This window comes from Aedes albopictus, chromosome 3 (assembly GCF_035046485.1).
Source record: "Aedes albopictus strain Foshan chromosome 3, AalbF5, whole genome shotgun sequence".
Lineage (NCBI taxonomy): Eukaryota > Metazoa > Arthropoda > Insecta > Diptera > Culicidae > Aedes > Aedes albopictus.
Window position 1 is genome coordinate 237,370,099 of NC_085138.1, and position 23,250 is coordinate 237,393,348.

General features: G+C 35.8%; 1 protein-coding gene across 5 annotated transcripts in view; it reads right to left on the minus strand.

Moving 5' to 3' along the window:
* The window catches only part of LOC109432009 (zinc finger protein 135), a 135,820-nt gene that overhangs the window by 65,550 nt on the left and 47,020 nt on the right, over positions 1-23,250 (minus strand). For all 5 annotated transcript variants that reach the window (XM_029868415.2, XM_029868414.2, XM_029868413.2 and 2 more), the window contains one exon: positions 12,676-12,705. The gene's annotated coding sequence lies outside the window, so the exon portion shown is untranslated. The remainder of the gene's footprint in view (positions 1-12,675; positions 12,706-23,250) is intronic.

Sequence of the window (23,250 nt, forward strand, 5' to 3'; positions counted from 1 at the left end):
AATGATAATCCTTCAAAAATTATTTCTGTAAACTACATCTTTCTTAGTTATCCAACAAGCCATCCTTTCCCATCGCTTAGCAGTCATGCGGACGCGGCCAGGACAGTAATCAATCGTCCCAAACTTAACTTGGTAATCGACGGGAAGGAGACAACTTTCATAACAGCGGTCTACAACTGTACCACCTACGAATTTGTACGACTCGTGCCAATGACGCCAATGATTATGCAACTGGAATTCTTTTAAGAGGTCATAAAGCAGTGCAACCTAGGATTTTTCCAAGAATTGTTTCTAAGGAGTTCTTCCAGAATTTCATACAGAATTTTCTCTGAAAAGTTCTATAGGTCTTCCCCAACTTCCACAAGCCTCCAACTCTTCCAGAGGCCACACGTTTCTGTGGGAATTTATAAAAAATCCAAAAGTTTCTCACGAATTCCAACTACAGGTCATTCCAGATTTTTTAAATAACTTCTAATGAATTTTAGCAAGAATTTCGCGAATCTCTCCAGATGTCCCACAAGGCTTTAATCAGAAGATTTTGCAGCCTGCAGGAATACTTTTCATTGTTTTTTTTTTATTTTCAAAAATTGTTGCATTAAAAACCCTTCAAAAATTCTCGAATACGTCTACTTGCGAGTTTACCGCGTCGGCTAGCTGGACCCTCAAAGAGTTTGAACTTCATGGTGCAATTTAGCGCTAAAGCCTCACTATTGAGTATGCGGACATGTGAAGACATTTTGAAACTTCGGTAGAGAAGATCGACTGTAGTGTGTCTGTGGTAGAACTAAGAGCAGTCATCTATTCATCGTTAGAGCATTAACTTAGAGGAGGGTCAGTGTCAAGCGAGGACTTATGGGGCCGTCCATATACCACGTGGACAGAAAAATCATGATTTTTAACCCCTCCTCCCTCCCCGTGGACAAGCATGGACTTTCCACTGACCCCTACCCCCTCCCCTAATGTCCACGTGGACTTCTGAAAAAAATATCGATTTTTTTTATAAAAAAATGTGATTTTCAAATTTTTTAGAGTATTTTTTCCAGATATTGATGCATTAAATAAATATAATTCTTAATTTTATTATATAAATAATAATATATAAATAAAATATGGGACAATCATAGGTTGAACAAACATTCAGAGAGCCAGGTAACATATTTAGATAATTTGTAATACGAAAATATTCGTAATATATTATATTATATAATATAATGTATTACGATATTTTCGTATTACAAATTATCTAAATGTTACCTGGCTTTCTGAATGATTGTTCAACCTATGATTGTACCATATTTTTGATAACTTTTATGCTGAGATATTATGAAAACTAACAAAGATTGTATTTTTTTAAATCTTTGCCGAAAAACAATAATTACAGCAACTCGCTCATAGTGATATGATTTTGACTTAAATGTATGTACAATAAATTATTTTATATTTAAGACAAAATTACTTGTAATGCTTTTTGACGTGAAAGTATATATAGATATGTATTTAAAAACTTTGAAGTAGTTTAAAAAATTGATATAAAACTTCTACAAATCCATACAGAATTTTATCGTAAATTCTGATAAAAAACTCCATTACTGTTGCGATCCACGCTTCATTCTGATACTCCAGAATTTTGTTTAGTATTTTTACTAGACGATTTTTCAAGGAATTTTGCATTTTATATTTCAAAATTGATATGCAATGCTATGATTTTATCCTTTGAGTAGCCATCGCTAACTACATACAAGTGATTTATTAAAAATAATAAAGAACTGTCGCGAAGGAGAATCACATCAATATTTCGACATAATAGGGTCCTAAAATAAAAAATATTTTCCCGCTTTTGGTGCATAACACGAAAGAGCTTGGTTTTCTGATCTCAATGGTAATTTTTCCGAACTTGAACAATAACAGAATAGTTAATAAACTCGAAAATAAAATAATGATTAGCAAGTCTTGTTTGACATTCGAGGTCAACCTTGACGTAACGAAAGTGAAACGGCGGGTTGCAAAAGACACCACATTGGCTCACTTTTGACAACAAATGTTCCTGTTTGACATACACGGTAAACAAAATTTACCCAAAATTGAGTGTTAAACAAGGAGTGTTGCAAAAATTATTAAAATTTTGGAAAATATATTTTATGGGCTTTACCTAATAGGAATACTTAAAAAATGAGTAAACATGTCGTTTTAATCAATGCTTGATCGAATTATGCAGAAATTGAGATAGGCCTTTAGGAGCCTATTTGTTTCGTTGATGAATCTATTTTTCCTTAAATCAATTTTGTCCACGTGGACATTTGACAGACCCCCACCCTCCTCTCCGTGGACAAGCGTGGACTTTTCTCAGACCCCCTCCCCCCTCTAAGTTGTCCACGTGGTATATGGACGGCCCCTATGTTGGATTGACGAAAAGTTGTTGATGGTGCGACAGGGAATTGAACTCGTGACCATCCGCCTACAAAGCAAGCGCGTGATCCCCGAGCGAGAGCACCATGTCACGCCATACTAATATGTATTGGTTAATACATTTTTTTTAATAAGTCAAAAATATTCATTTGCGTCCTGAAAAACAATGTCAAGTTTAGCGCATTCTCACACACCCCACCTAGAATCTCTGTGAAAAATGTTGCCCTTGGTCCGGATTCTCAACCTCCCATCTGATGGATGGTGTCCGGCGTATATTGTTGGCTATGAAAACGTGCATGAGATCAACCGTTTTATTCGATTCTTGAACTGCAAACGCTGAAGGAAAATATTATCCGTTCGGTTCATTGCCATTGCGGCCTAACAAGGGACAGTGCTGCTGAGCGATCCCGTTTGCTTTATTTTTGCATTCGGAATTGAGTTCGCAAGTAAACATCTGTGCACTTCGGGATGACGGCGACCGCGGACCATTTGAAGAAAGGTATCGTCGTCGTCGTCGTCGGTCTTGTTGTGTGTAAATTTGGAAATAAATAAATAGATCTCAAAAAAATGTACACTCTCAGAAATTTGTGTACAATTTTACAACCTTTATATTTGAACCGAATTGATTTAAAATTTGTGCTTTTATACCGCATTTAGTTCACCACTGGACTGCGCACTGAGTCTTCATAAGTGCGAAAACGTAAATAAAACTGCGCGATTGCATCAAATCAAATTGATGTCTTCGGCGCACTATTTCTTCGATGTATGCTGAATAAGTGCTCAGAAGACACCAAGTTGATTGGATGCAATCGCGCACTTTTATTTGCGTTTTCGCACTCGTGAAAACTAGTGCGATAGTCCAGTGGTGAACTAAATGCGCTATAAGTTTTACAAGCACAACGTTTACGAACGAAAATAAGATGTGGTCGTTTTGGTTGCTTAATCATTCAGACATACATAGCCGCAAGGGTATAGCCTTTTCTATATAACTCTTGGAATTTATCTTGATATCAAATTAATGAATAATTATTCAAATATTATAATCATAACAATCATAAAAGAAAAAAAAAGAAAAAAAATCTGATGAGCTTTGGAACCTTTCTAAAACTAATTGAACTTCAAAATTGCTACCGAAGTTTTCCCATCACTTCTATTGTTTTAAGGTATACTATCTAGAGTGTTTATTATACAAATCATGTGTTTACACATAATTTTGGTTTCGTTTTGCTCTAAGCATCGCACTAACGAATGGGTAAGCAAACATCCATATATCTGATTTCACGATAGATATAGATTTTCTATGATCATTTTAGTTCGATGGTCTCACCCGATTTTGCCTTGGTTTACTGTTGATTTAAATATGTAGTTTGCCAGTTCATCAGAAAATTGTGAATATAAAACCACGTTTAGCAAGGTTTTCGAGACTTTGTTTATTATGCTAAGAAATTATTTGTCGACTGTATTATGTTCTCCACTGTGCGCGAACAAGAAACGTAAATATGCGTGGGTGAAGAATCGTTGAACGACAATACGACTGGGAAAGTAAACACTCTTTTATATTTCGGGATATTCCACAACACGGTAGACACGGATATACCGTCGATGGGGGTGACAATGGGTCTGGGGGGTGAGATTGGGTCAAAACGGAGAAACATAAAATTTGAAATAACTCGTCAACTATCGCTAATTTATATTGAAAACTTTATATTATTTCAAAGAGGAGATGTTTTTAAACGTCATGATGCAGAATAAGATGTTTAGCAATAATCGTTTTTTGTTAAATTTGTGGCTAAACTTATGTGATGAAACTACTAGTAAATCACTCTGAAAAAATTTAGCACCTAGCACCTAACCATAAATTTTCTTATAAGTAGTTAGCTGTAGGTATTACCTGGTTGATGCAACGAAAAAAGTGGGCTGTCAATGCACTTTTTTATTTAAAAATTCAATGTTTTCGACCCTATGTCTAAATATTAAGAATGGGGGTGAGATTGGGTCAAGCAAGTTATCGACTGCACATAACCTTAACTAAAAATTCAACTTGTTATCCAGTCCCCATTTGACTTTAAAGTGGTGCCATGTTTACCGTATCTCCATAAAAGCACGCTTTTTTGAAAATATGTCGAAGAAGCGCCAAGCGAGTGTGTTCATACGATTAGTGCCTAAAATCATTTATAAAAATACACCCATGCGTTTGGGTAGCTCCTGTAATCATCATCTAGCCTTTAGTGTACTGCATATTCGTTTAAATGTTATTGCGAGAGAGGGTCTAATAATGTGAAATGTTGTATAAAATAATATTTGAACGACCCTCTATCTTGAGAGGCCAATGATATAAGAGTTTATAACGGAGGGCTTGGTTAAACAATTCTTATGCAGTATACTAAAAATATCATTTTTTCAATCAATCTTTCAATGTGTCCCTCCCTCATTGTAATCTTCCTCCCTCCTCTCTTGGAGGTTGAAACTTTAAGGAGAAACTTCAAAGAATACCAATATGGCTGCCACAATGGCCGACTTGGACCTACTCACGTTTTCAAGAGCACAAATCTTAAAAATTCGTAAACAAATGCGCTCGATTTGGAAAAGCTGCCTCCTTTTACAAGTGAGCAAAGTCAGGATAATCAAGTGCGGCATGATTCGATGCTTCGTTCGTCAGATGTGTGCCTCAAAAGTTTGTATGCAAAATTGCAATGGGATTTCTTGATGTTTCACCTTAAATGAGGATGATTATGGTGGCTAAACATGGCGATACAACATGCAAACGTTATTTTATCAAATTTCAACCATTTTTTCGGTTGTATTAGCCCTTTTAGGTGGATTCATTATCTTTTAAAATTACCTAAATTTTTATTCGTCATGGTTACATTGTATTTTAAATAGTTTTACTAGATATGATCAATAAAATTAACTTATATTCTTAGATAGGTGACTTCGATTACTTTGACCCATTCTCACCCCCTCTAAGGGGTGAGATTGGGTCAATTTTCAATCATTTGTAGTTTAGTGAGTAATTCATATAATGTGATACTTTCTTGCTAAACTTTCATTATCATATAGAAGAGTATACATACCAAATAAAAAGTTATTCCGACTTCAATTGCAGTTGTTATTTAACAAACAATCTTTGAGTATCCTTTTTTGACCCATTCTCACCCCCAACGACGGTATGTGAAGTAAACCCTATACTGCACATATGGAATGCGTCGTGCAATCGTCGGTGGAAGAATTGAGTTTGAAAAAGAAAAGAAAAAAGCCGAGTGTACAAATCTATAAATATGCAAAGAAAGTCACAAGTCGGTAGATGTTGTCCAAGATCAGTTATTGGCGCTTGAGAAAACCGAAGTTTCACAGGCGTTTGTTGTATGGCTTCGTTTGAGTCAGTCACCAAATTATCACACATGAATGACTGGGAACAGTAATACTAAAAACCTATCATAGGTGAATGAACGGGACAGTTTGAGCTCACAACTGCCGAAAATAGGTAAGATTCCGTAGTTATCAACAATTTCTGTTTTAGGCAAAATATTGGAAATTGGGCTGAAGACGTCAAATACCCTGAACACCAAGAAGTTTGCAAAAACAAAATATTGAATGCACCAGTAGCGTTAAATGCTGATTTCACAAGTTTACAGCATTTTTGAACTCGGTAAGCTGATGATCATTTTTGGTGTAGAATCATGCCCTGAGTTCAAAAACGCGAAGGAAAAAAAAAATACAGTAGGGCGGAAATTTTTTCGACTTTTCATACAAGGTTGATGATTTGAAATCGATTTTTGTTCTATTTTTAAGCAAACTCGCTCACTTCACACATCTCATTCTTCGTAATTAATGCTCGGATTGAGCTGAATTTTTTACTGTAACCCGCCTACATATGATATGTCAAATGAACGCTGAGAAAGAATTTTCAAATTGTATTTTTCTTATTGAAAAAAATACATCTCTTCATATATTTTTGGAAAATTTGCTAAAATTTAAGGAGATCGTCTCCAAAACTCGCCAATATCTTGAATTTCATCAATCTGACGCAAAACCTACATTCAGATAATCGAATGGTATTATATTCAGCTTTTATTTTATGGAAAAAGATTGAAAATTGGTTGAACAAAACGGAAGAAATTTGAATTTTATTAAATTCCATATTTTAGAAAGTTGTAAAACTCGATATTGGGCTAAAACTTAAAAACTGTTCTACTTTTATTTTTTTGAAGCACGGTTTCGAAATCAGCGCTAAATTATGCTTCAAAAATTTTGGTCGTTGACTGAAGTTCACGACTTTCGTTTTATTTTGTAAACTAGTGTAATCTACGTGTTCTACTCAATACACTTATACAATCTGAATCTTGTCATGTCACTTGATTACAGTCAGGGTTTTTTACGCGGGGGATACGTATCGCGTAAAAAAAATACTCAGTTCAAAATTTAAAAAAAACGCGTAAAAAAAGTCTCACCATTTCTCGATGAATCATGTAAAAATAAAACGATGAAATTTTTACGCGGCTGCGTAAATGAAAACCGCGAAAAAAAAGACCTGACTGTATAGTGCATCCCAAATCAACCCCTTTTTAATATCCAACTCTTTGATCCCAATGAGGGCGTCTGTAAGTCGCTGGACTCTTTTAAGGTAGGTGTCATTTTATCACATTCGTATCCTTGTAAAGGAGAAGTTTTCATGTATTTTATACTTGAAACTACGAGTATTAAACGTTTTAACCCGACAACTGTCAGTATGCAATCTAAGAATGAATTAACTACATCGGCTGTTTTCCTACTCTCCGCATCGACCAATGTGGCGCTAGCTTCTATGCGCGAAACATCGCTAAAAATAAATCGCAAAAATATTGTATGGCGAATACCATCTAAAGGCAAATTATTCAAAGTGGAAAACATTATTCGAAAAAATATTTGGTAGTGGTTGTGCACAATGGTGACCACTATTAAGCCTACCAAATATTTTTTCGGGAAAAGCTTTGTATATCAAGTAATTAAAGTTTAGATGCATTTCGCCATACAAAATTAAATTGATTTATTTCTGCTGATCAACTGTGGCTGCGCGCAAAGCGGGTAGTCCATTACTCCGTTACCACGCAACGCAACGCAACGCAACTTTGTTAAGCAACTCATTTAAAAATAGGTACAAAAGAACTTTTTTGCATAATTTTTTTCAATTATTTCTCAGTCATGTACCATCGCTTTTCGAGCTGGTTAAAGAACTTGTTTGACTTGAGACACTATTATTAAATCGCCGTCAATTTCTTCAAAAATTCCGTTATAAATTTCTCTACAAATTACCCCAAAAAAATCTTCCAGAACGAAAGAGTTTTCGTTCACTGTTTTTTTAATATTCTTTCCCCCAAAATCCTGCTTATGACCCTGCAAAGATTTCTTAAGAAATTCCTGTGATCATTTGTCTAGAAATTCGTCCTTAGATTTCAATGAAAATTTCATCGAGTATTTTACCATGAGTTCTTTCGATGGAATTTTCAGGAAGTTTTATAAGAATATTTCTTACAATTCCAACGAGATATGCGCCAGGAAAAATTTGTTTAGAACGTTACCGCAGAAATTTATCCAGAATTAACATGTGTTTTCGGAAGATTAGGTACTTAAGAATTTCTTTAAAATATCAATTCAGAAATTTCCTTCGTAGCTGAATGCAGAAATGGAACAAAAATACAGGTTATAAAAAAACGGAAAGCCGACTCTGTCCCAGTTATGATGATGCTCCCCATCACCGAAAACAACGCAAACAACGTCAATATCGAATGATGATGTTTTGATTTTAAAACTTGTTATTGTGTTGCTGCTCATATTATTGTATTCTAAATAGTACACTAATAAAAAACTTGTACTTCAAAAAACCATGATGGAAATGTTATATAATGATTGTAAACCAATACCTTTAATTATACAAATCTGATTTCAACAAAATATGTTATGCCTTGATAAGTCAATAATAGCAAAACAAGATATGAAAAAAAAAAAACATTATGTCATTTCGCAGTTGTAATTTGTTATTCTTCTGTGTTTGGGTGGAGCATATTTTTAAGAATCCCCAGAGTAGAGAGATCTTTGGAGTAATTTCTGGAAACATCCTTATCCTAAGACTTATAATAAAAATTATAACCGAATTAAACGGCATTCAATGCATATATGAATATTGAAAGAACTGATACATTTCATACAGTTCATGGTTGGAGTTAATTTTGTCCACCTAATACGACATAGTGCAACTGTTAATTGTCATCCACACATTGGTTACTCTTATACAATATATTTTAAAGAACTCTTGATAACCACTATAAAACCTCTCATAAATTTAAGAAGTTGCCGAATGGGTAAGTGGTATGATAATTCCATAAAAGGTTTCAAGACCGTTACTAGTGGTCAATAAAACGTCTAGCGATGGCATTGTTGATTACCGTTATAAGTCGCTCTTAAAACTTAAACAAATCCAACTAGGGCAGTCGATGGGGATCCTGATCATGCAATGCGATGTTCGTCGGAAAAAGCAAAAAGTGACGCGTGTTTGGGGCAGGCGCACATTGCCCTTCCTCGTGAAGTGATGGAAATGGATGCCAACGGTATTGCAGAAAAATGAAGGAGTCAAGGAGTGGTTGCGGTCAAGGTTACTGATAGGCGAAAATTCTCGCGATAGCCAAACAATTAATTTCAGTGTGTATCGTCCCAAATGTTCATCATAGAAACAACAACTCGTTCATTTACTCACAAAGGCGTGAATGAACTCGTCCAGCGTGAGTGTGTTGCCCGCCAACTAACTGGAATGAAAATTGCGAGAGCGCTCTCGAACTATTTTCCATTCAGCTGCGAAAGATAATCTGCTCGAAAATATCGTGTTGATTCTCAGCTTTCATTCCGATTCCCACTCACGGCGATAAATAATATCATCGATTGCGGAATCGGCAGGGGCATGGGGAAGATTTAATCAGAAGCCCGTTTGTGTGCATTAGGGTTCGGAATTAGTCAGAAATAAAGTTATAAATAGATCGATTGATTGATTTGTCTTTATTTAAGAGACTTTCAGCCCTTGGCTGGTTCGTCTCTAAAGTTATAAATTTGTTTGGTAGATCGAGGACTGACATGTAAGGGTTCGTTCAAAAATTACGTAACGGGGAGGAAGGAAGCCTAGCGCGTAACGCACTTCATGCTAAATTTAAAAAATACAAAAGTTGTTTCGTAGTATGTTTGTACAATTTTTGATTCCTCCCTTTTCTTTCAGAGAAGCATGTTCTTCAACTATGTAATATATGGTCCGACCCATAATCGTAGAGTAAATCCACGCTTCTTAAAACACTACATCTTTTCTAGATACTCTTCATACTAACATTGCAGAAAACACCATCCGCTTGTGCACTTACCAGTGTATTTTGTAGTACCGTAAACCGGGGTCAAATTGATCAGCGGGGTGAAATTGATCATTCAGGTACTACATTGTCATTCCATATTAGGAACTCTTAAGAGCCGTAGTGATCTTAATCTTTTTACGTCATTTGGTTCGTAGATGTCTAGAGATGAGTGTAGACTTTTAATTTCTTAGAAAAAAAATTAGTTTTGTCTTTTTTTTTAGTAATTTGCAATGTATTTCTTATTTAGCTGAAATCATTGCTACTAAACAATCGATTGCTAATAGGACTTCCCGCAAATTTTCTGTTTTAGCATTTTTGTGGAGCCTTGGTTGGGAATTTATGTAGCTAATGAGAACATGAAATAGTTTAAAAAAAGTTCATTTTATTATGAAATAGTCATTTATGGTGATAGAAATCACTAATTTCAAATGAAATTGCCTACCTTTAGGCGTTTAAGTCGAAATTTCAAAATTTCATTTTGCATTTAAGGTATTAAATTCACTAGTTGTAAGATTTTAAACGCGTTATTCGGTTTTAGAAGAGCAAAATTAAGCGGAGAAGCAAATTTTCCTTTCCAGCCGATGCTTGATTGTGTACTGATCAATTTCGCCCCGAAGTGGCATTTCCAATTTTTGATATTTGGAGTTATTTAACTTAAAGTTTAAATTTGTTGAACAAAATTCTGTCACATAGTTCCATGGAGATCCACTGGGTACTGGTTTTACAGATATTCTTTTGGCTATTTTTGAATTGCCACTGATATTATCCGCAAAAGTTGTTTTAAAGTGATCAATTTGACCCCGAATCACGGTATTCAAGTTTAACTTGTAATACGAGAACGACCAATCCACGCTCGATGAAATGACCTTGCCAAAGACACACACCTTACGGTTCATCAGTTAGGTTTAAAATACCGTTAGAGTTTCTTACCAAGCTCATATTACTGTAGCGCAATATATGTGTCTCAAATATGTAAATGCACAAAGGTATAAAAATGTGCATCTTTAGTGAGCATTATTTAAAGACACGGTATCGATACCGCGCTGCTTTTCCTTTGAATCGGCACTCGTGGTGATAACTTATCATCAATCGCAGTGAAAAATATCACCCGCGATAATAACTACTCCAGTTTTCGCTTCCTTCGAATCGTTCACTTTCGAGCAGCGGTGCGAGAGTTGTGATCGATGAATGAACACCACTTCGAGAGCGCGAGTATCTTTGTTTACAAGCACCACTGCAACCAGCGAGAGTTTTCCGCAGCTAGACAGTGACAGCTGAGTTCATTGCATTAGCGATCAAAAAATGCACGGTGAGCTTGGGAATGCTTATCGGCTAAAAAATCATGGTGAGTGTTCCACGATACGATAATTGGTAACCTTGGTTGCGGTCATTCAACGACATGAAACTGGGTGAGATCATTCCGATTTTTTTCATTACATCCTAGAAGGAGTTGGTGTAATTTCGTCAATGCATTTTCAAGAGACCTCCGGTCTGGTAATTCCTGCAAATTAATCTTGTAACGCTGGTGCCGACCTGATATTGAAGTGATGTTAGAAGAAAGTAATTGCAGCTTACAATAATCATTGAGAAAATTATAATTAATTGCCTAAATTACCTCAACGTCTGTCGATAACAGGTAACCCATGGGACTACTCTTAGTAAAACACATAATTCGTAAATAGCTATCTAAGCTTGAAAGTTTATTCTCCGTATTCTCTAAGTTCAATACTGTGAGAAACGCGTGACTATTTTCGTGAATCGGTCGGTTTTCTTGGTAGGGAGATGGGGACGCGAATGTTGAATGCGGAATCAAAAGCGCGCGACAACTTTCGTGGAAAGGTCGGTTTTCACGGTAGTGTAAACAATCAATGCGATGACGCGTTTAATATAGAACGATCGTTGACGTACGTGCTATCGCGACCTTACTATCGCGACCAAATAAATCCTAACCGTGATAAAGACCGTATTTTTATATAACTAGTGGATCATATCACCTCCCAAAGATGGCTCCAAGATCCACATCTTGACCTACCCTGCTAACAAATATTCTTTCCCGAGACAACTGTGGGGATGCTGTGGATTTCACGGTTTCTAGTAACAACGGTTGTCGAACTAACATTCCTTCCCTTTCCCGATGACCGTAAGGACGTGGCCGGTGCCGTTATTGAGTTTAAAATATTGAACTCTCGAATTGTGCACATTGAGAGTGTGTTCATTGATTCTCTGTGCAACTTCGATTGTTCTGGTCAATCACGGAGCAGCAACTACGATGTGTACGGTTATCTTTGCTTTGCTTAAAACTGAAACAATTCCAACCAGCTCTGAGAATGTTACTTGGGTGATTCTTCAAACTTTGAAGTTCAAAGGAGTATTATTAGAAAATGGATAGCAATATCACTTGACAAAAGTTAATTAAGACAATATCGCCCAAGCCTTCGCGACCTACCAAAAACCAGCCCTATAGTTTGAGAAACGCTAGTGTACGAACATGAGTCTCCCGGTACAAGTACGCAGGTAGAAACGAAATACGAAACGGAAGAAAAATCAACGGTATCACTTTTGATTAGGGGTTCTTTATTGGCCAAAATACTCAATTTTGTAATAACAAGTTCAATTGAAAGGAAACATTCATTTCATCGTTGGATTTTTTTTCGAATGAGTGTAATCAGTTTTTTATCTTTTAATTTCTCCCAGCAATGCTTATCCTTTGACAGATTCGCGTATTTCGACTACCACTTGTAATCTTCCTCAGTGTCAGTTATCCATACGCGTATCTGTCAAAGGATAAGCACTGGAGGACAAAATTTAAAGATACAAAACTGATTCCACTCATTCGAAGAGGGTATTCTGCTTAGAGGGTTCAAAAAGTCGGTACAACATTAATTTGAATTTAAATACTTACCCATAGTGTCTAAATGCTCATACGTTGTATCTGAAACAAATAAAAAAATACATGTTGAATCATCGTATAGGTAAATTTTATGTATACAGCCATTCTATGGAAAAATGATGTAGTGCAACTCCGATTATCGTGAAACTAACGTGGCTATATGGGCCCTAGAAATTTGGCGTAACATATCAAAAACTCGGAGATGTATGTTTTTAGTTTTGGAGATATGATTTTTTTGGAAATAAAAGGCCAAATTTTCCCATACAAAACATTTTTTTAGTTAGATTATATTTTGATTCCTCTTCAATTAGCCTAGTGGTTAAGGCTATGGATCGACAATCCGGAGACGGCGGGTTCAATTCCCGTTCCAGTCGGGAAAATTTTCTAGACTCCTTGGGCATAGTGTATCATTGTACTTGCCACACAATGTACAAATTCATGCAATGGCAGGCAAAGAAAGCCCTTCAATTAATAACTGTGGAAGTTCTCAAAGAACACTAAGCTGAAACGAGGCAGGCCAAGTCTCAGTGGGGACGTAGAGCCATAAAGAAGAGGAATAAGAAGAAGAAGAAAAAGAAGAAGAAGAAAATGAAGAAATTATTTTGAAACCTTATACATGTATGGATACCAAAACAGATCAGGAATCACTCAAAAAGCAATACAAGGCAAAGTTTTATGAAGATTTACAATACAGTGCGAGAAATAAGTATAAAGACAAAGCCGTTTTCCATACAAAATACTCATGTTTCGATTCGATTGTTATGGAGTTTTGTCTGCAACCTTAAAATAACTAGAATTCTGGCTAGAAATTTAAATCATCATCCATGAAAACGTTTATATTGACTTTTCAGATTCAAATAAATATAAAGACACTTATTTCCATATAAAATGTGTCTTTATATTTATTTGAATCTGAAAAGTCGATATAAACGTTTTCATGGATGATGATTTGTATTTCCAGCCAAAATTCTAGTTATTTTAAGGTTGCAGTCAAAATTCCATAACAATCGAATCGCTAGAAAAAGAGTTTTTGATTCCTAAACATGAGCATTTTGTATGGAAAACGGCTCTGTCTTTATACTTATTTCTCGCACTATATCAGGCAATTTTAGAGCAGCTAGTATTAAAATATATGACCCTGAATGTTTAAAAAATCATATCTAAAAACTTAAACACATATATCTCTGATTTTTTTTGATATGTTACGCTAAATTTCCTGAATTTTCTGAAAAAAAACAGGGTACCTCTTTGGTTCCGAGACATTGAAATCGTGAAAAAACTAATATATTTGCATATTTATTGCACAAAAACACAATTTGGCCCATTCAACGCATTTCTCCTGAAAACATGATTTCAATAGCTTTCAAACAAAAAAAAAAGTTTAAAATCGGTTAACTGGTTCGAAAGTTATGATTTAAAAAAAAAATGTTTGTAAAAACCTTGACTTTTAGGACCACCTTATCTGGAAGTTGGTCACCCTTATGATGAAATAAAAAAATGCGGGTCTAATTTTTTTCAAAGAACTACGAACCTACCAAGTTTCACGACAACTCCGTTTTTTCTATGGAATGGCTGTATTGTGCCCTTTTAGTTGGCCATCTCGGCAGGGGTCCTATTTTGGGCACTTTTCTGCTATAACTCAGCCAATTCTGAACCAATTGACACAATTTTTGGAACGCGATGAGATACGTATAGTATCTAGCCGTGTACAAAATTTCAAGTCAATTGGTTTGGAATTGACTGAGTTATATCGAAGAGTGCCCAAAATACCGGCCGCTGCCCAAGTGGTTCGCTACCCTATTAGTATCCATGATATTCCGTTTTTCCCTAGAAAAACCATTAGGTATGAATTGCTCCTATCAATTATAATACGCATACTCTCACGACGAGAATGTCCATCACTCATTTAAAGAGTTATCGGTGTGATTAATTTCGTCTGCGTTCAAATGTTATAACAAATGGCACCAGCAAAAAATCCAATATTTAGCACGCAATGCGGATTTCATTTGTTTAATTACGTTTTTTAATGGGTAAGTAGAAATCGTTTCGTATAATTATTTTATATTATGTTTATCTGTAGAATGGTGGCTGCTGTGACTGGGTACTAAGTAGATACTCCTTATCATAGATGGTTCATACGATCGACATCGGGGGGAAGGGTCATCAATGGCAGGCTACCTTCCACCCCACTACTGATGGACATTGCACACATAAATGGTTCCTCCGCGGCTGCTGTGCATCTGTTCAGCTTCTCACCCACCCACTACGCGTTGGTTCTGCGTATGTACATATGTAGATATGCTTGGATATGTACATTGAAAATACACGATGGATTGAGTTGAGCCTGAAAGGGGTGAACTGGACCGGAGTAAATGGACATGATGTCGCAAAAATTGCGTTCATCCAACTGCAAGTTTGTGTCTATTAGGGTGCGTTTTTTTTTGAAAATAATGTTTGTTTTTTCCTGAACTCTAGTTACATCAAAAAGTTTGAACAGGAAATATTGAGATTGATTTTTGAAAGTTTTTCAAGTATAAACTCCACTAAAATACCAAATTTGAAACAATTAATGTAAAAATATATATTTTTAAAAGTTTATTGAATTAAAACAACATGTTTGAAACTTTTGAGTTGAAATTTAAAATCAATATAAGGCTGGCATTTATCTTAAAAGTCAGCCGCACCCTATTTTGTGCATCTGCATTTATGTGCTGCTCTACCGTGTGCGTGTGTGTATGGCCGTGGGGGATGACACTTCCGCCCCTACTCCATCGTATCGCTTTTTTCGGGAATTCGCGTTAAAATATAATTATGTTCGGCGAGAATCATCAAAGAGGCTACTGTTTTGCCGAAAATTGAACGTGTACATGCTTCCGGTGTGAGTTTTGGGACTGGGTTGATGTCGATGGCAGGAAAAACGCTCTGCGAGAATCGGTCGCATTTTCGATGGTTTTTCCTGGGTGGGGGAGGATAATATGAAAATGTTGGAACCGGTCGCGTTTCACCGGGGTGGATGCTGTATTCGTTGAACAATTGTTTGGGATATTGATTTTACTGGTTTGGATGGTACTTGAATGATCTCGCAGGTAGATTGGATAATGTTGACGTGCAGAATGTTGCAGTTTTTTTTATAAGATATATAGTGCTAGTATAGGGCGATTCATGCTGCGCATAAAAAAAAATAATTAAAGCTTCCACTTTTTTGCCGTTAATGAGGAAAACATGAACATTTAAAGGTTAATGTATAAGTTATAATGCAGATACTTCTTTTATTGTGTATTTTTATTGGTTTAATTTTCTTCTTCTTCCTGGCTTGACTTAACTAAAAAAACATTCTCCTTGGCTAAGTGCTCTATGAGCACTTCCACAGAGTTATAAACAGAGTTATTTACAGAGAGTTTCTTCTGCCGATGACCAGTTTGCATTTTCATATTGTTTGTTGGGACAAAGATACTCTGTGTCCACGGCAATCAAGGACATTTCCATTACGAAAGGTCTCTGCCCAAGTAACCACGGTGCTGAAGCCTTATTTCATGCAGATATACGGTGTATTTAGAGCAATCATTGCATTGCATTGCATTGCTTTGTATGAACATTTAAGGTTGATTTAAAGTAGAAATGGGCAATTATAGAATCAAATACTGGTAAAATCTTAGTTCAGTCGCATAATTGCCATTTCCACTTTAAATCAACCTTAAATGTTCATACAAAGCAATGATTGCTCTTAATACACCGTATATCTGCATGCAATAAGGCTCCAGCACCGTGGTTACTTGGGTGGGCCAACCAGGAGTCGAACACGTCACCTTCAGCGTGGTTTTGCTGGATATTCGTGCTTTGAGCTAAAGCTATGGAGACTTCTACCACACCTAGATCATTTATTGCCAAGTGACGTGACGAAATCTGAATTCGAACAGGGAATAGACACAATTATCGGAATGGCAAAATTTTCAGTTTTTTTTAAAAGTAAAACTTGCTATAATTTTTCGTGGAGTGCATCGAAAATTCTTAAATTATTTCTGTTAGTTGATCAATGTCTATTAATAGTCCAAATGTGGGCAGAATTTGGCTATTCAACATAAAGCTAGAACGATTCTATGAATTGCATTATTATCTGATAGCCAATTTTAGGCTATTTTTAGCCAATTAGCCAATTTGAAATCTCGGAATTCATTTCACCGAATTAAATTCATAATTCAAATTTGACCATATCAGATGATGTTATAGCGATGGATATTATTTAACGAAAACTTATTCACATGCAACTTTTACTTCATAAATTTAATTGTAAGCAAGTTTTCAATTTAATTGTAAGCAAGTTTACATTGAACTGAGTTGTTTATTTATTTTATTTATTCATTTGTTTGTTACGTTCAACGAATCTTATAATGATCTTATTGAACTTTAAATCTATAATACAGAATATAATAAATAAAACAAATATTTGGATGTACACACAAAGCTTCGATCTAAGTTTCAATCTTACTTAAGTCTGCCACGTGCAACAATTTTCACTGAATTCTCTATACCATAGGGGAGACTGGGGATACTTGATCTCTGGGGAGACTTGTTCCCCCCATATTTTCTCGGAATCAAAAACAGTTTTCTTCTAGCATATTTTTTTTCCAAAACTACATCTAGGCAGACGACAATGTTTGAGCTACAAGTGATTTTGATTGTGCATTGCATTATTTTTTAATGGCTGATGGTTTGTTTTCAGTCCTTTTAGGCGATTCCGAAAAATCTCAATAACTTTGTGAAAATTGAACCAAATCGTGTCAAAATTTCACAGCATAGTAAAAGTAAAATACTTTCAAACATATTTATCCAAATAAAGTTTTTATATAAATATTTTAATTAATGCAGCTTAGTATACACAACAGTGACATGGGTAGACTTGATCCCTCGAGGATTACACACACAATAAACATGTGAAAATTAAAATTCTATTTGGAAGTCTCTAGTTACTCGGAATTCTAGTATATTCAATGATAAAACGTGTCAGATAATTATTATTTTATTACACACCTTGAAAGGGGGGATCAAGTCTCCCCATTTTCAAAAATCGGCATCTCCTCAACAATTTTAGGAAATCTTAAAATATTAAATATACCATATTCATCGAAAATACAAGAAATCTTGAAATGAAAATGATTAGGAAGCTTCTGGAGTTATTTTCCCTTTAAATTAACCATGTCCTCAAAAGGGGATCAATTGTGACCCATTTTTGAAAAATGCGTCATAAGACACGCCTCCATAAAAACACCGTTTTGAAAACATTAACAATTATCTAAAGTCCTTATGTTGTGCATAAACTTGCAACATATGTTTACCTGCCATTCTGTATGAAAAAAACGGATCTAGTTTTGTGTTTTTCTTAAACTTACAGTCACATTTAGAAAAAGGGATCAAGTCTACCCAGTCTTCCCTACTGTATTTAGTAGTCAAATAAGTTACTCCTACCCCGTTCCCCAATATACACGTATTCGAAAAAAAACTTGACTTAAAAAAACAGATTTTATCTTCCTGTTATGATCAAACAGATAGATGAAAGAGTACTTTCATATTTTTGAATTTATCCAACAATGATTTTATAAATTACGAATTTGATCAAAATTTTGCAAAATCGGCCTGAATTTTACTTTTCTCTACAATAAAACAGCAACAGTTTCTAAAACTTTTAGAACATATAATTGGTATCTCAGCAAATAATCTGTTACGACCGGCAACCAGAATTAAATGTGTTACCAAATTTATTGAGATTTTGGGACTTAATCTTCCAGCAAAACTTCAAAGCTTGTTAGTACCACATGAAATAGAAATTTTGATGCAAATCTTGAAACAAATACAGGTACAGTCAAACGGGGATTCTTGCAACAACGGTGTTGTTTACAACATGCTGACTTGGACTTAAAAAATATTTGAACTACTATTTCGGTATTTGACGTTAGGTATATAAAACACAGTTTTGGTGGAAAAATCGGTTTTTATTCTATGTTTTTATTAAGCTACGCAGTTAAATTGTTTTTATTTTTTTTTTAAATAGGGTAATTGTTCCCATCGTTGTGGTAGTACCTATTGTTGCGGTAATGGCAATTGAGCACTTTTTCGACTGAAATGTTACCAAAAGGTATTTTTAATAGATGTATGGTGCTTAAATTATGAGATTGCACCATTTGTTTGCTTAAGATTTGCCCAAAAACCTATTTTAAAAAAATATTTTCCTAAATGTGTTTGCTGCTGTGTTCCTATTGTTGCGGTAGTGTTCCTAATGTTGCGGTATCCCATATGATTTCAATGGGATACCGCAACAATAGGAACAAAATACCGCAACATTAGGAACACATACCGCAACATTAGGAACACAATGTTCTTTCAGATAAAAACGAATAAAATGCTCATAACAACATCAAAGTGGCAATATTTCGTTATTTTCCCGTAGATTAAGGATGGATTTTATTATTTTCAATTCAATCCATGTAAAAAGTTTGCTTGGGGCGATACAATTGTGGTTTAAACATGAACCCAGCGCTTAACTCCTCCATGATCGGATCAATTACCCTAAAAAACAAGTGTGAAAATCACGTTTCATCTTTCCCTTATTTTAAATGATTTGAGCTTGATGATTTTTCTTACAGTCAGTGTACATCAGTGATTAGAGATTGAAGAATTTATGTGGAATCATTTTATTCGATTTTTTTAGAATATTGAGCAAGTCCAAGCTAAAAAAAAATGAGAAACCTGAAGTTATTCAGTAATTCTATTTAACCTAAAGAAAACCTGAAATTCTCAGGAAAACCTGGAGTTAATCATTATTTTTTATGGTACAGAACTTAAAAAAAAATGTTTGAGAATTCTCCGTCCATGTTGTTTAGGTTTAATAGTATTTTTTTTTTTAATTATTATGATTTAATGAGTTAATTATCTCAGACTAATTTGTTGAAAGTCCTACACAATTTATTCAATAGCAACGCTTGAACAATATGGATTTCAATTTTTGGTGAAATTTACTGGCATGTTTTGCCATTATTGGCGAAATTAGTTGAAAAATACTGGAGTCAATTTTGGCCTACGGGACTTCAGCTTGTTTCGCCGACCAAATAAAGCCCGATTTGCAACCGCAACCTATCTTCTACCCTCGCGGGTAACACAAAATTCGCCCACAACATCAAACTTTTCAAGTCCCTCCACAACTACCACGACCGGAACGATGTTGAACGCCAGCAATCATGTACTTGGTCTTTGAGGTATCAATCGTAAGTCCAATCCTCGCAGTCTCTGCAGCCCGTACACTTGATTTCGATCCGTTAAGCGTCGCACGAATAAGTCGAATCAGTTTCGCCGGAGAACCATGTTCGAACATAATCTGCCATAACTCGTTTCTCTTCACTGAGCCGTACGCCGCCTTGAAAGCAATAATGGCTAGTTTCCACTTCGTACGTACTGTGCAAAAAGATTGGACAAGTAATGGTCAAGTAATGATTCCGCTTCAAAATTACTTGTGCAGTTCGCAGATGGCAAGTAAGGAAAAAAGTGTAACACTCGTAATGCCTAACGTGCGAATCAAATGGAGCTGTCACTTTTTCTTGCGGAAAAAAATTCCGTGCTATTATTCCGTAAGGAAAAGTAACGTTTCTCCCCATACTGGATCAGTTGTCAAAATTACTTGCGGAAAAAGGTGTAATATTACTTGAGCGCTCTACTTGGCAACAGGAAACTAAACTTAAACAAATGAAGTGCAGACCAATTAGATGTACTCCTGAAATTGATCGAGAATAAGCCGCAGGATGAATATCTGATCCGTCGTTGATCGGCCCTCACAGATATTCTGGCCCTCAGGAAAACCCGCCTGATATTCACTTACGAAGGACTCCTCAAACGGCCGCAGCCAATTTCACAGAATTCTGAAAAAATGTATGCTGAGTTGAGAAGCGTTATCCCTCAGTAATCTGTACGCTCCAGTCAATGTCCTTTTTCAAGTACATTTTGATGCTCATCATGTATGAAAATATGACAATATGGGACAAAATAGACTTCTCGTGCTGTGCGGTGAATGAATTTAGCACCAATTGATTTCTCGAACTTTTTTACGTCAGAAATGCTCAACTTCACGTACTAAAACCAGTGGCTTTAAAAGATCCGTTTTTGGGTCGATTTTTCCTAGTACTGTACGGTGTAAGAAATGCTCCGCCGGGACTTCATCCTTCCCAACATCCTTGTTGTTCTTTAGCTTTCTAAAGACTGTCTTGACTTCGCCTAGCATTATTGGAGGTTCCACAGCCTGTCCGTCGTCGTTGATTTCGAATTCTGTTTGTCGCTTTTCAATTTCCACCGTTCAACAGTTCCTCGAAGTGCTCTCTTCACCTGGCAACCATCATTTTGTTTCTGTCAGCAAGGTTCCATCATAGTCGTTGCACATGACGGGAGAAGGCGCTTTTTTTCCACACGCCATTGACAGTTTCGTAAAACCTCCACATAGCATTCTACTCCACGCTTCCTTGCGCATGAGCAAATGAGCAATGATAAATCACCACGGTATCCGGCTTCTGGCGAAATTCTTCTCATCCGTCACCCTCTGCACTGCCGTACTCATCGCTCTGTGGGTAGACTACCTCAGAGTGTTGAGATTTTCACTCTCGTTGATCTCACTTATCCACTCGTACCGTCTGATGAAAAACGCTGGATGTTGAAACGCATCGATCGCCGATTTTTAGAGGCCAATTCGGTCCAACCTTGATGAATACGTGCCGTTTTTAAACAAAACCATTTGAATTTTGTTTTCCTTAAATCAGCTGCTTTTTAAAATTGTGGCTCATCCAAGGGCTCACCGTCTTGGATTATAGGTCGCCATCTTGAATTTCGGGCCGACATTGTGGATTTTTGTGGTTGCCATTGATGATTTCCGTACAAAATTCGCAAACAAATATCTCGAGTGTAGTTTTGGTTGTTACGCATTGATAATTATAATCGTCGAACACATAGTTACACGCAGAAAAATCTACTTTAATAATAACCATATTTGACATAAAGTCAAAAGGCATTTGACATTGTTTTGGCTGCAATGAGAATGTATGATTGTTTTTACAATCCTATATTATTGTTCCTCAATCAGAAATCTGATTGAAATAACAATAGTTTCAGGCTTTTGATGTGAGTTGTCAAGCTTGACATGTACAATATTATGGTAGTTTAAAAATAGTTTTCTTTTACTTTCAATAATATATTCATTGGAAAACAACATGCTTGCTTTTTTCTGGGTTGTTATTATTTATATAAAAAAAAGAAAAAAAAAAGATTCTTACAGAAACATCCTGATTAAACAAATTTGAAACTTTTCAAAAATATTTTACCTTGTATTCCACATGCCGCACTAATTAAAGGTAATTTTCAATAGTCTATTTTACGAAACGATAACATTGTTGATATTGATATTAACACTCACGGCCTTGGGCGCAACCTCCTGTCAAATTTTCATTCATGAAATGAGCGATCAGCTGATCCTAAACGTTTCGTAAAATGGCTCATTATACTTTTCATTTACAACAGCCTTGCATAACTTGAAATCTATTGATTGATGCACGAAGCAAAACGAAGAAGTTTTGACATCCAAGCGGTGTGCATATTTACTCATTTTTTGAGGTTTTTATTAACCGTAGTTGAAAATATATAATTTTTATTTTTTTAGCATTTTGTCTCGTCCCTAGCTTATAACACATATATTGAGTGTTTTTTTTTCCACCGTGTATGTCATATAGGAACATTTTTGAAATCCCAGTGCGAAAAATGTCGAGCTCAGTCACACAAGGTTGACCTCAAATGTCAAAGTAGAACTATTTACCATTTTTTTTATTTCGAATTTTCTCATTATTCCTTTGTTTTTCAAGTTTGAGTAAAGTACAATTCCGATTAGAATACCATGCTTGATCGTATTATTCAATATAAGCGAGATTTCGTCTTTAATTTTAGGACCCTATTCTATCACCTTCCTCTGGTATCCACACACCAATGTGTGAACCTTCTGCCAACCAATTCCCACCAACACTCCAACATCCGCATGAATTTGTGCTGGCGCAGAGGTATATTCGGCCAGATGTGGATACAAACGATTGCAATCAACACTTCCTTACCCCTCCCCCACATTGACCTGCAACCTGACGTGGCAGGCGCCATTGTCGCCTAAAAAGAGAAGATCACCAACGCTCACACACTGACGATGCCTGCTAGTCCCCGGCAGTTATCTCATTGGTCCTTGTGTGAGTGTAGCTGGTCTGGCGATACTGGAGTAGCATCCACGGGCGGTCAATCAAGCTCAAGCTCAAGCTCAAAACATTTGGCTTGGTTTGACAGAAGTGACCGAGGGTTTCATCAGAAAAACATTTGCATCAAAATACTCTGCTTGATTTCATGTTAAATATTGTGTTTTTTTACAATCCTATTCGACGTCGAGGGAATGGTCAGTTAAATTTTAGAAACAAAGTAGAAATATGTTAATTTCCACAAGAGTCGCCATAAAACACTGGATTGTTAAATCAAACAGAATTTCACATGGATTTTAAATTAGCAAATCTGTTTGAAACTAAAAGAATT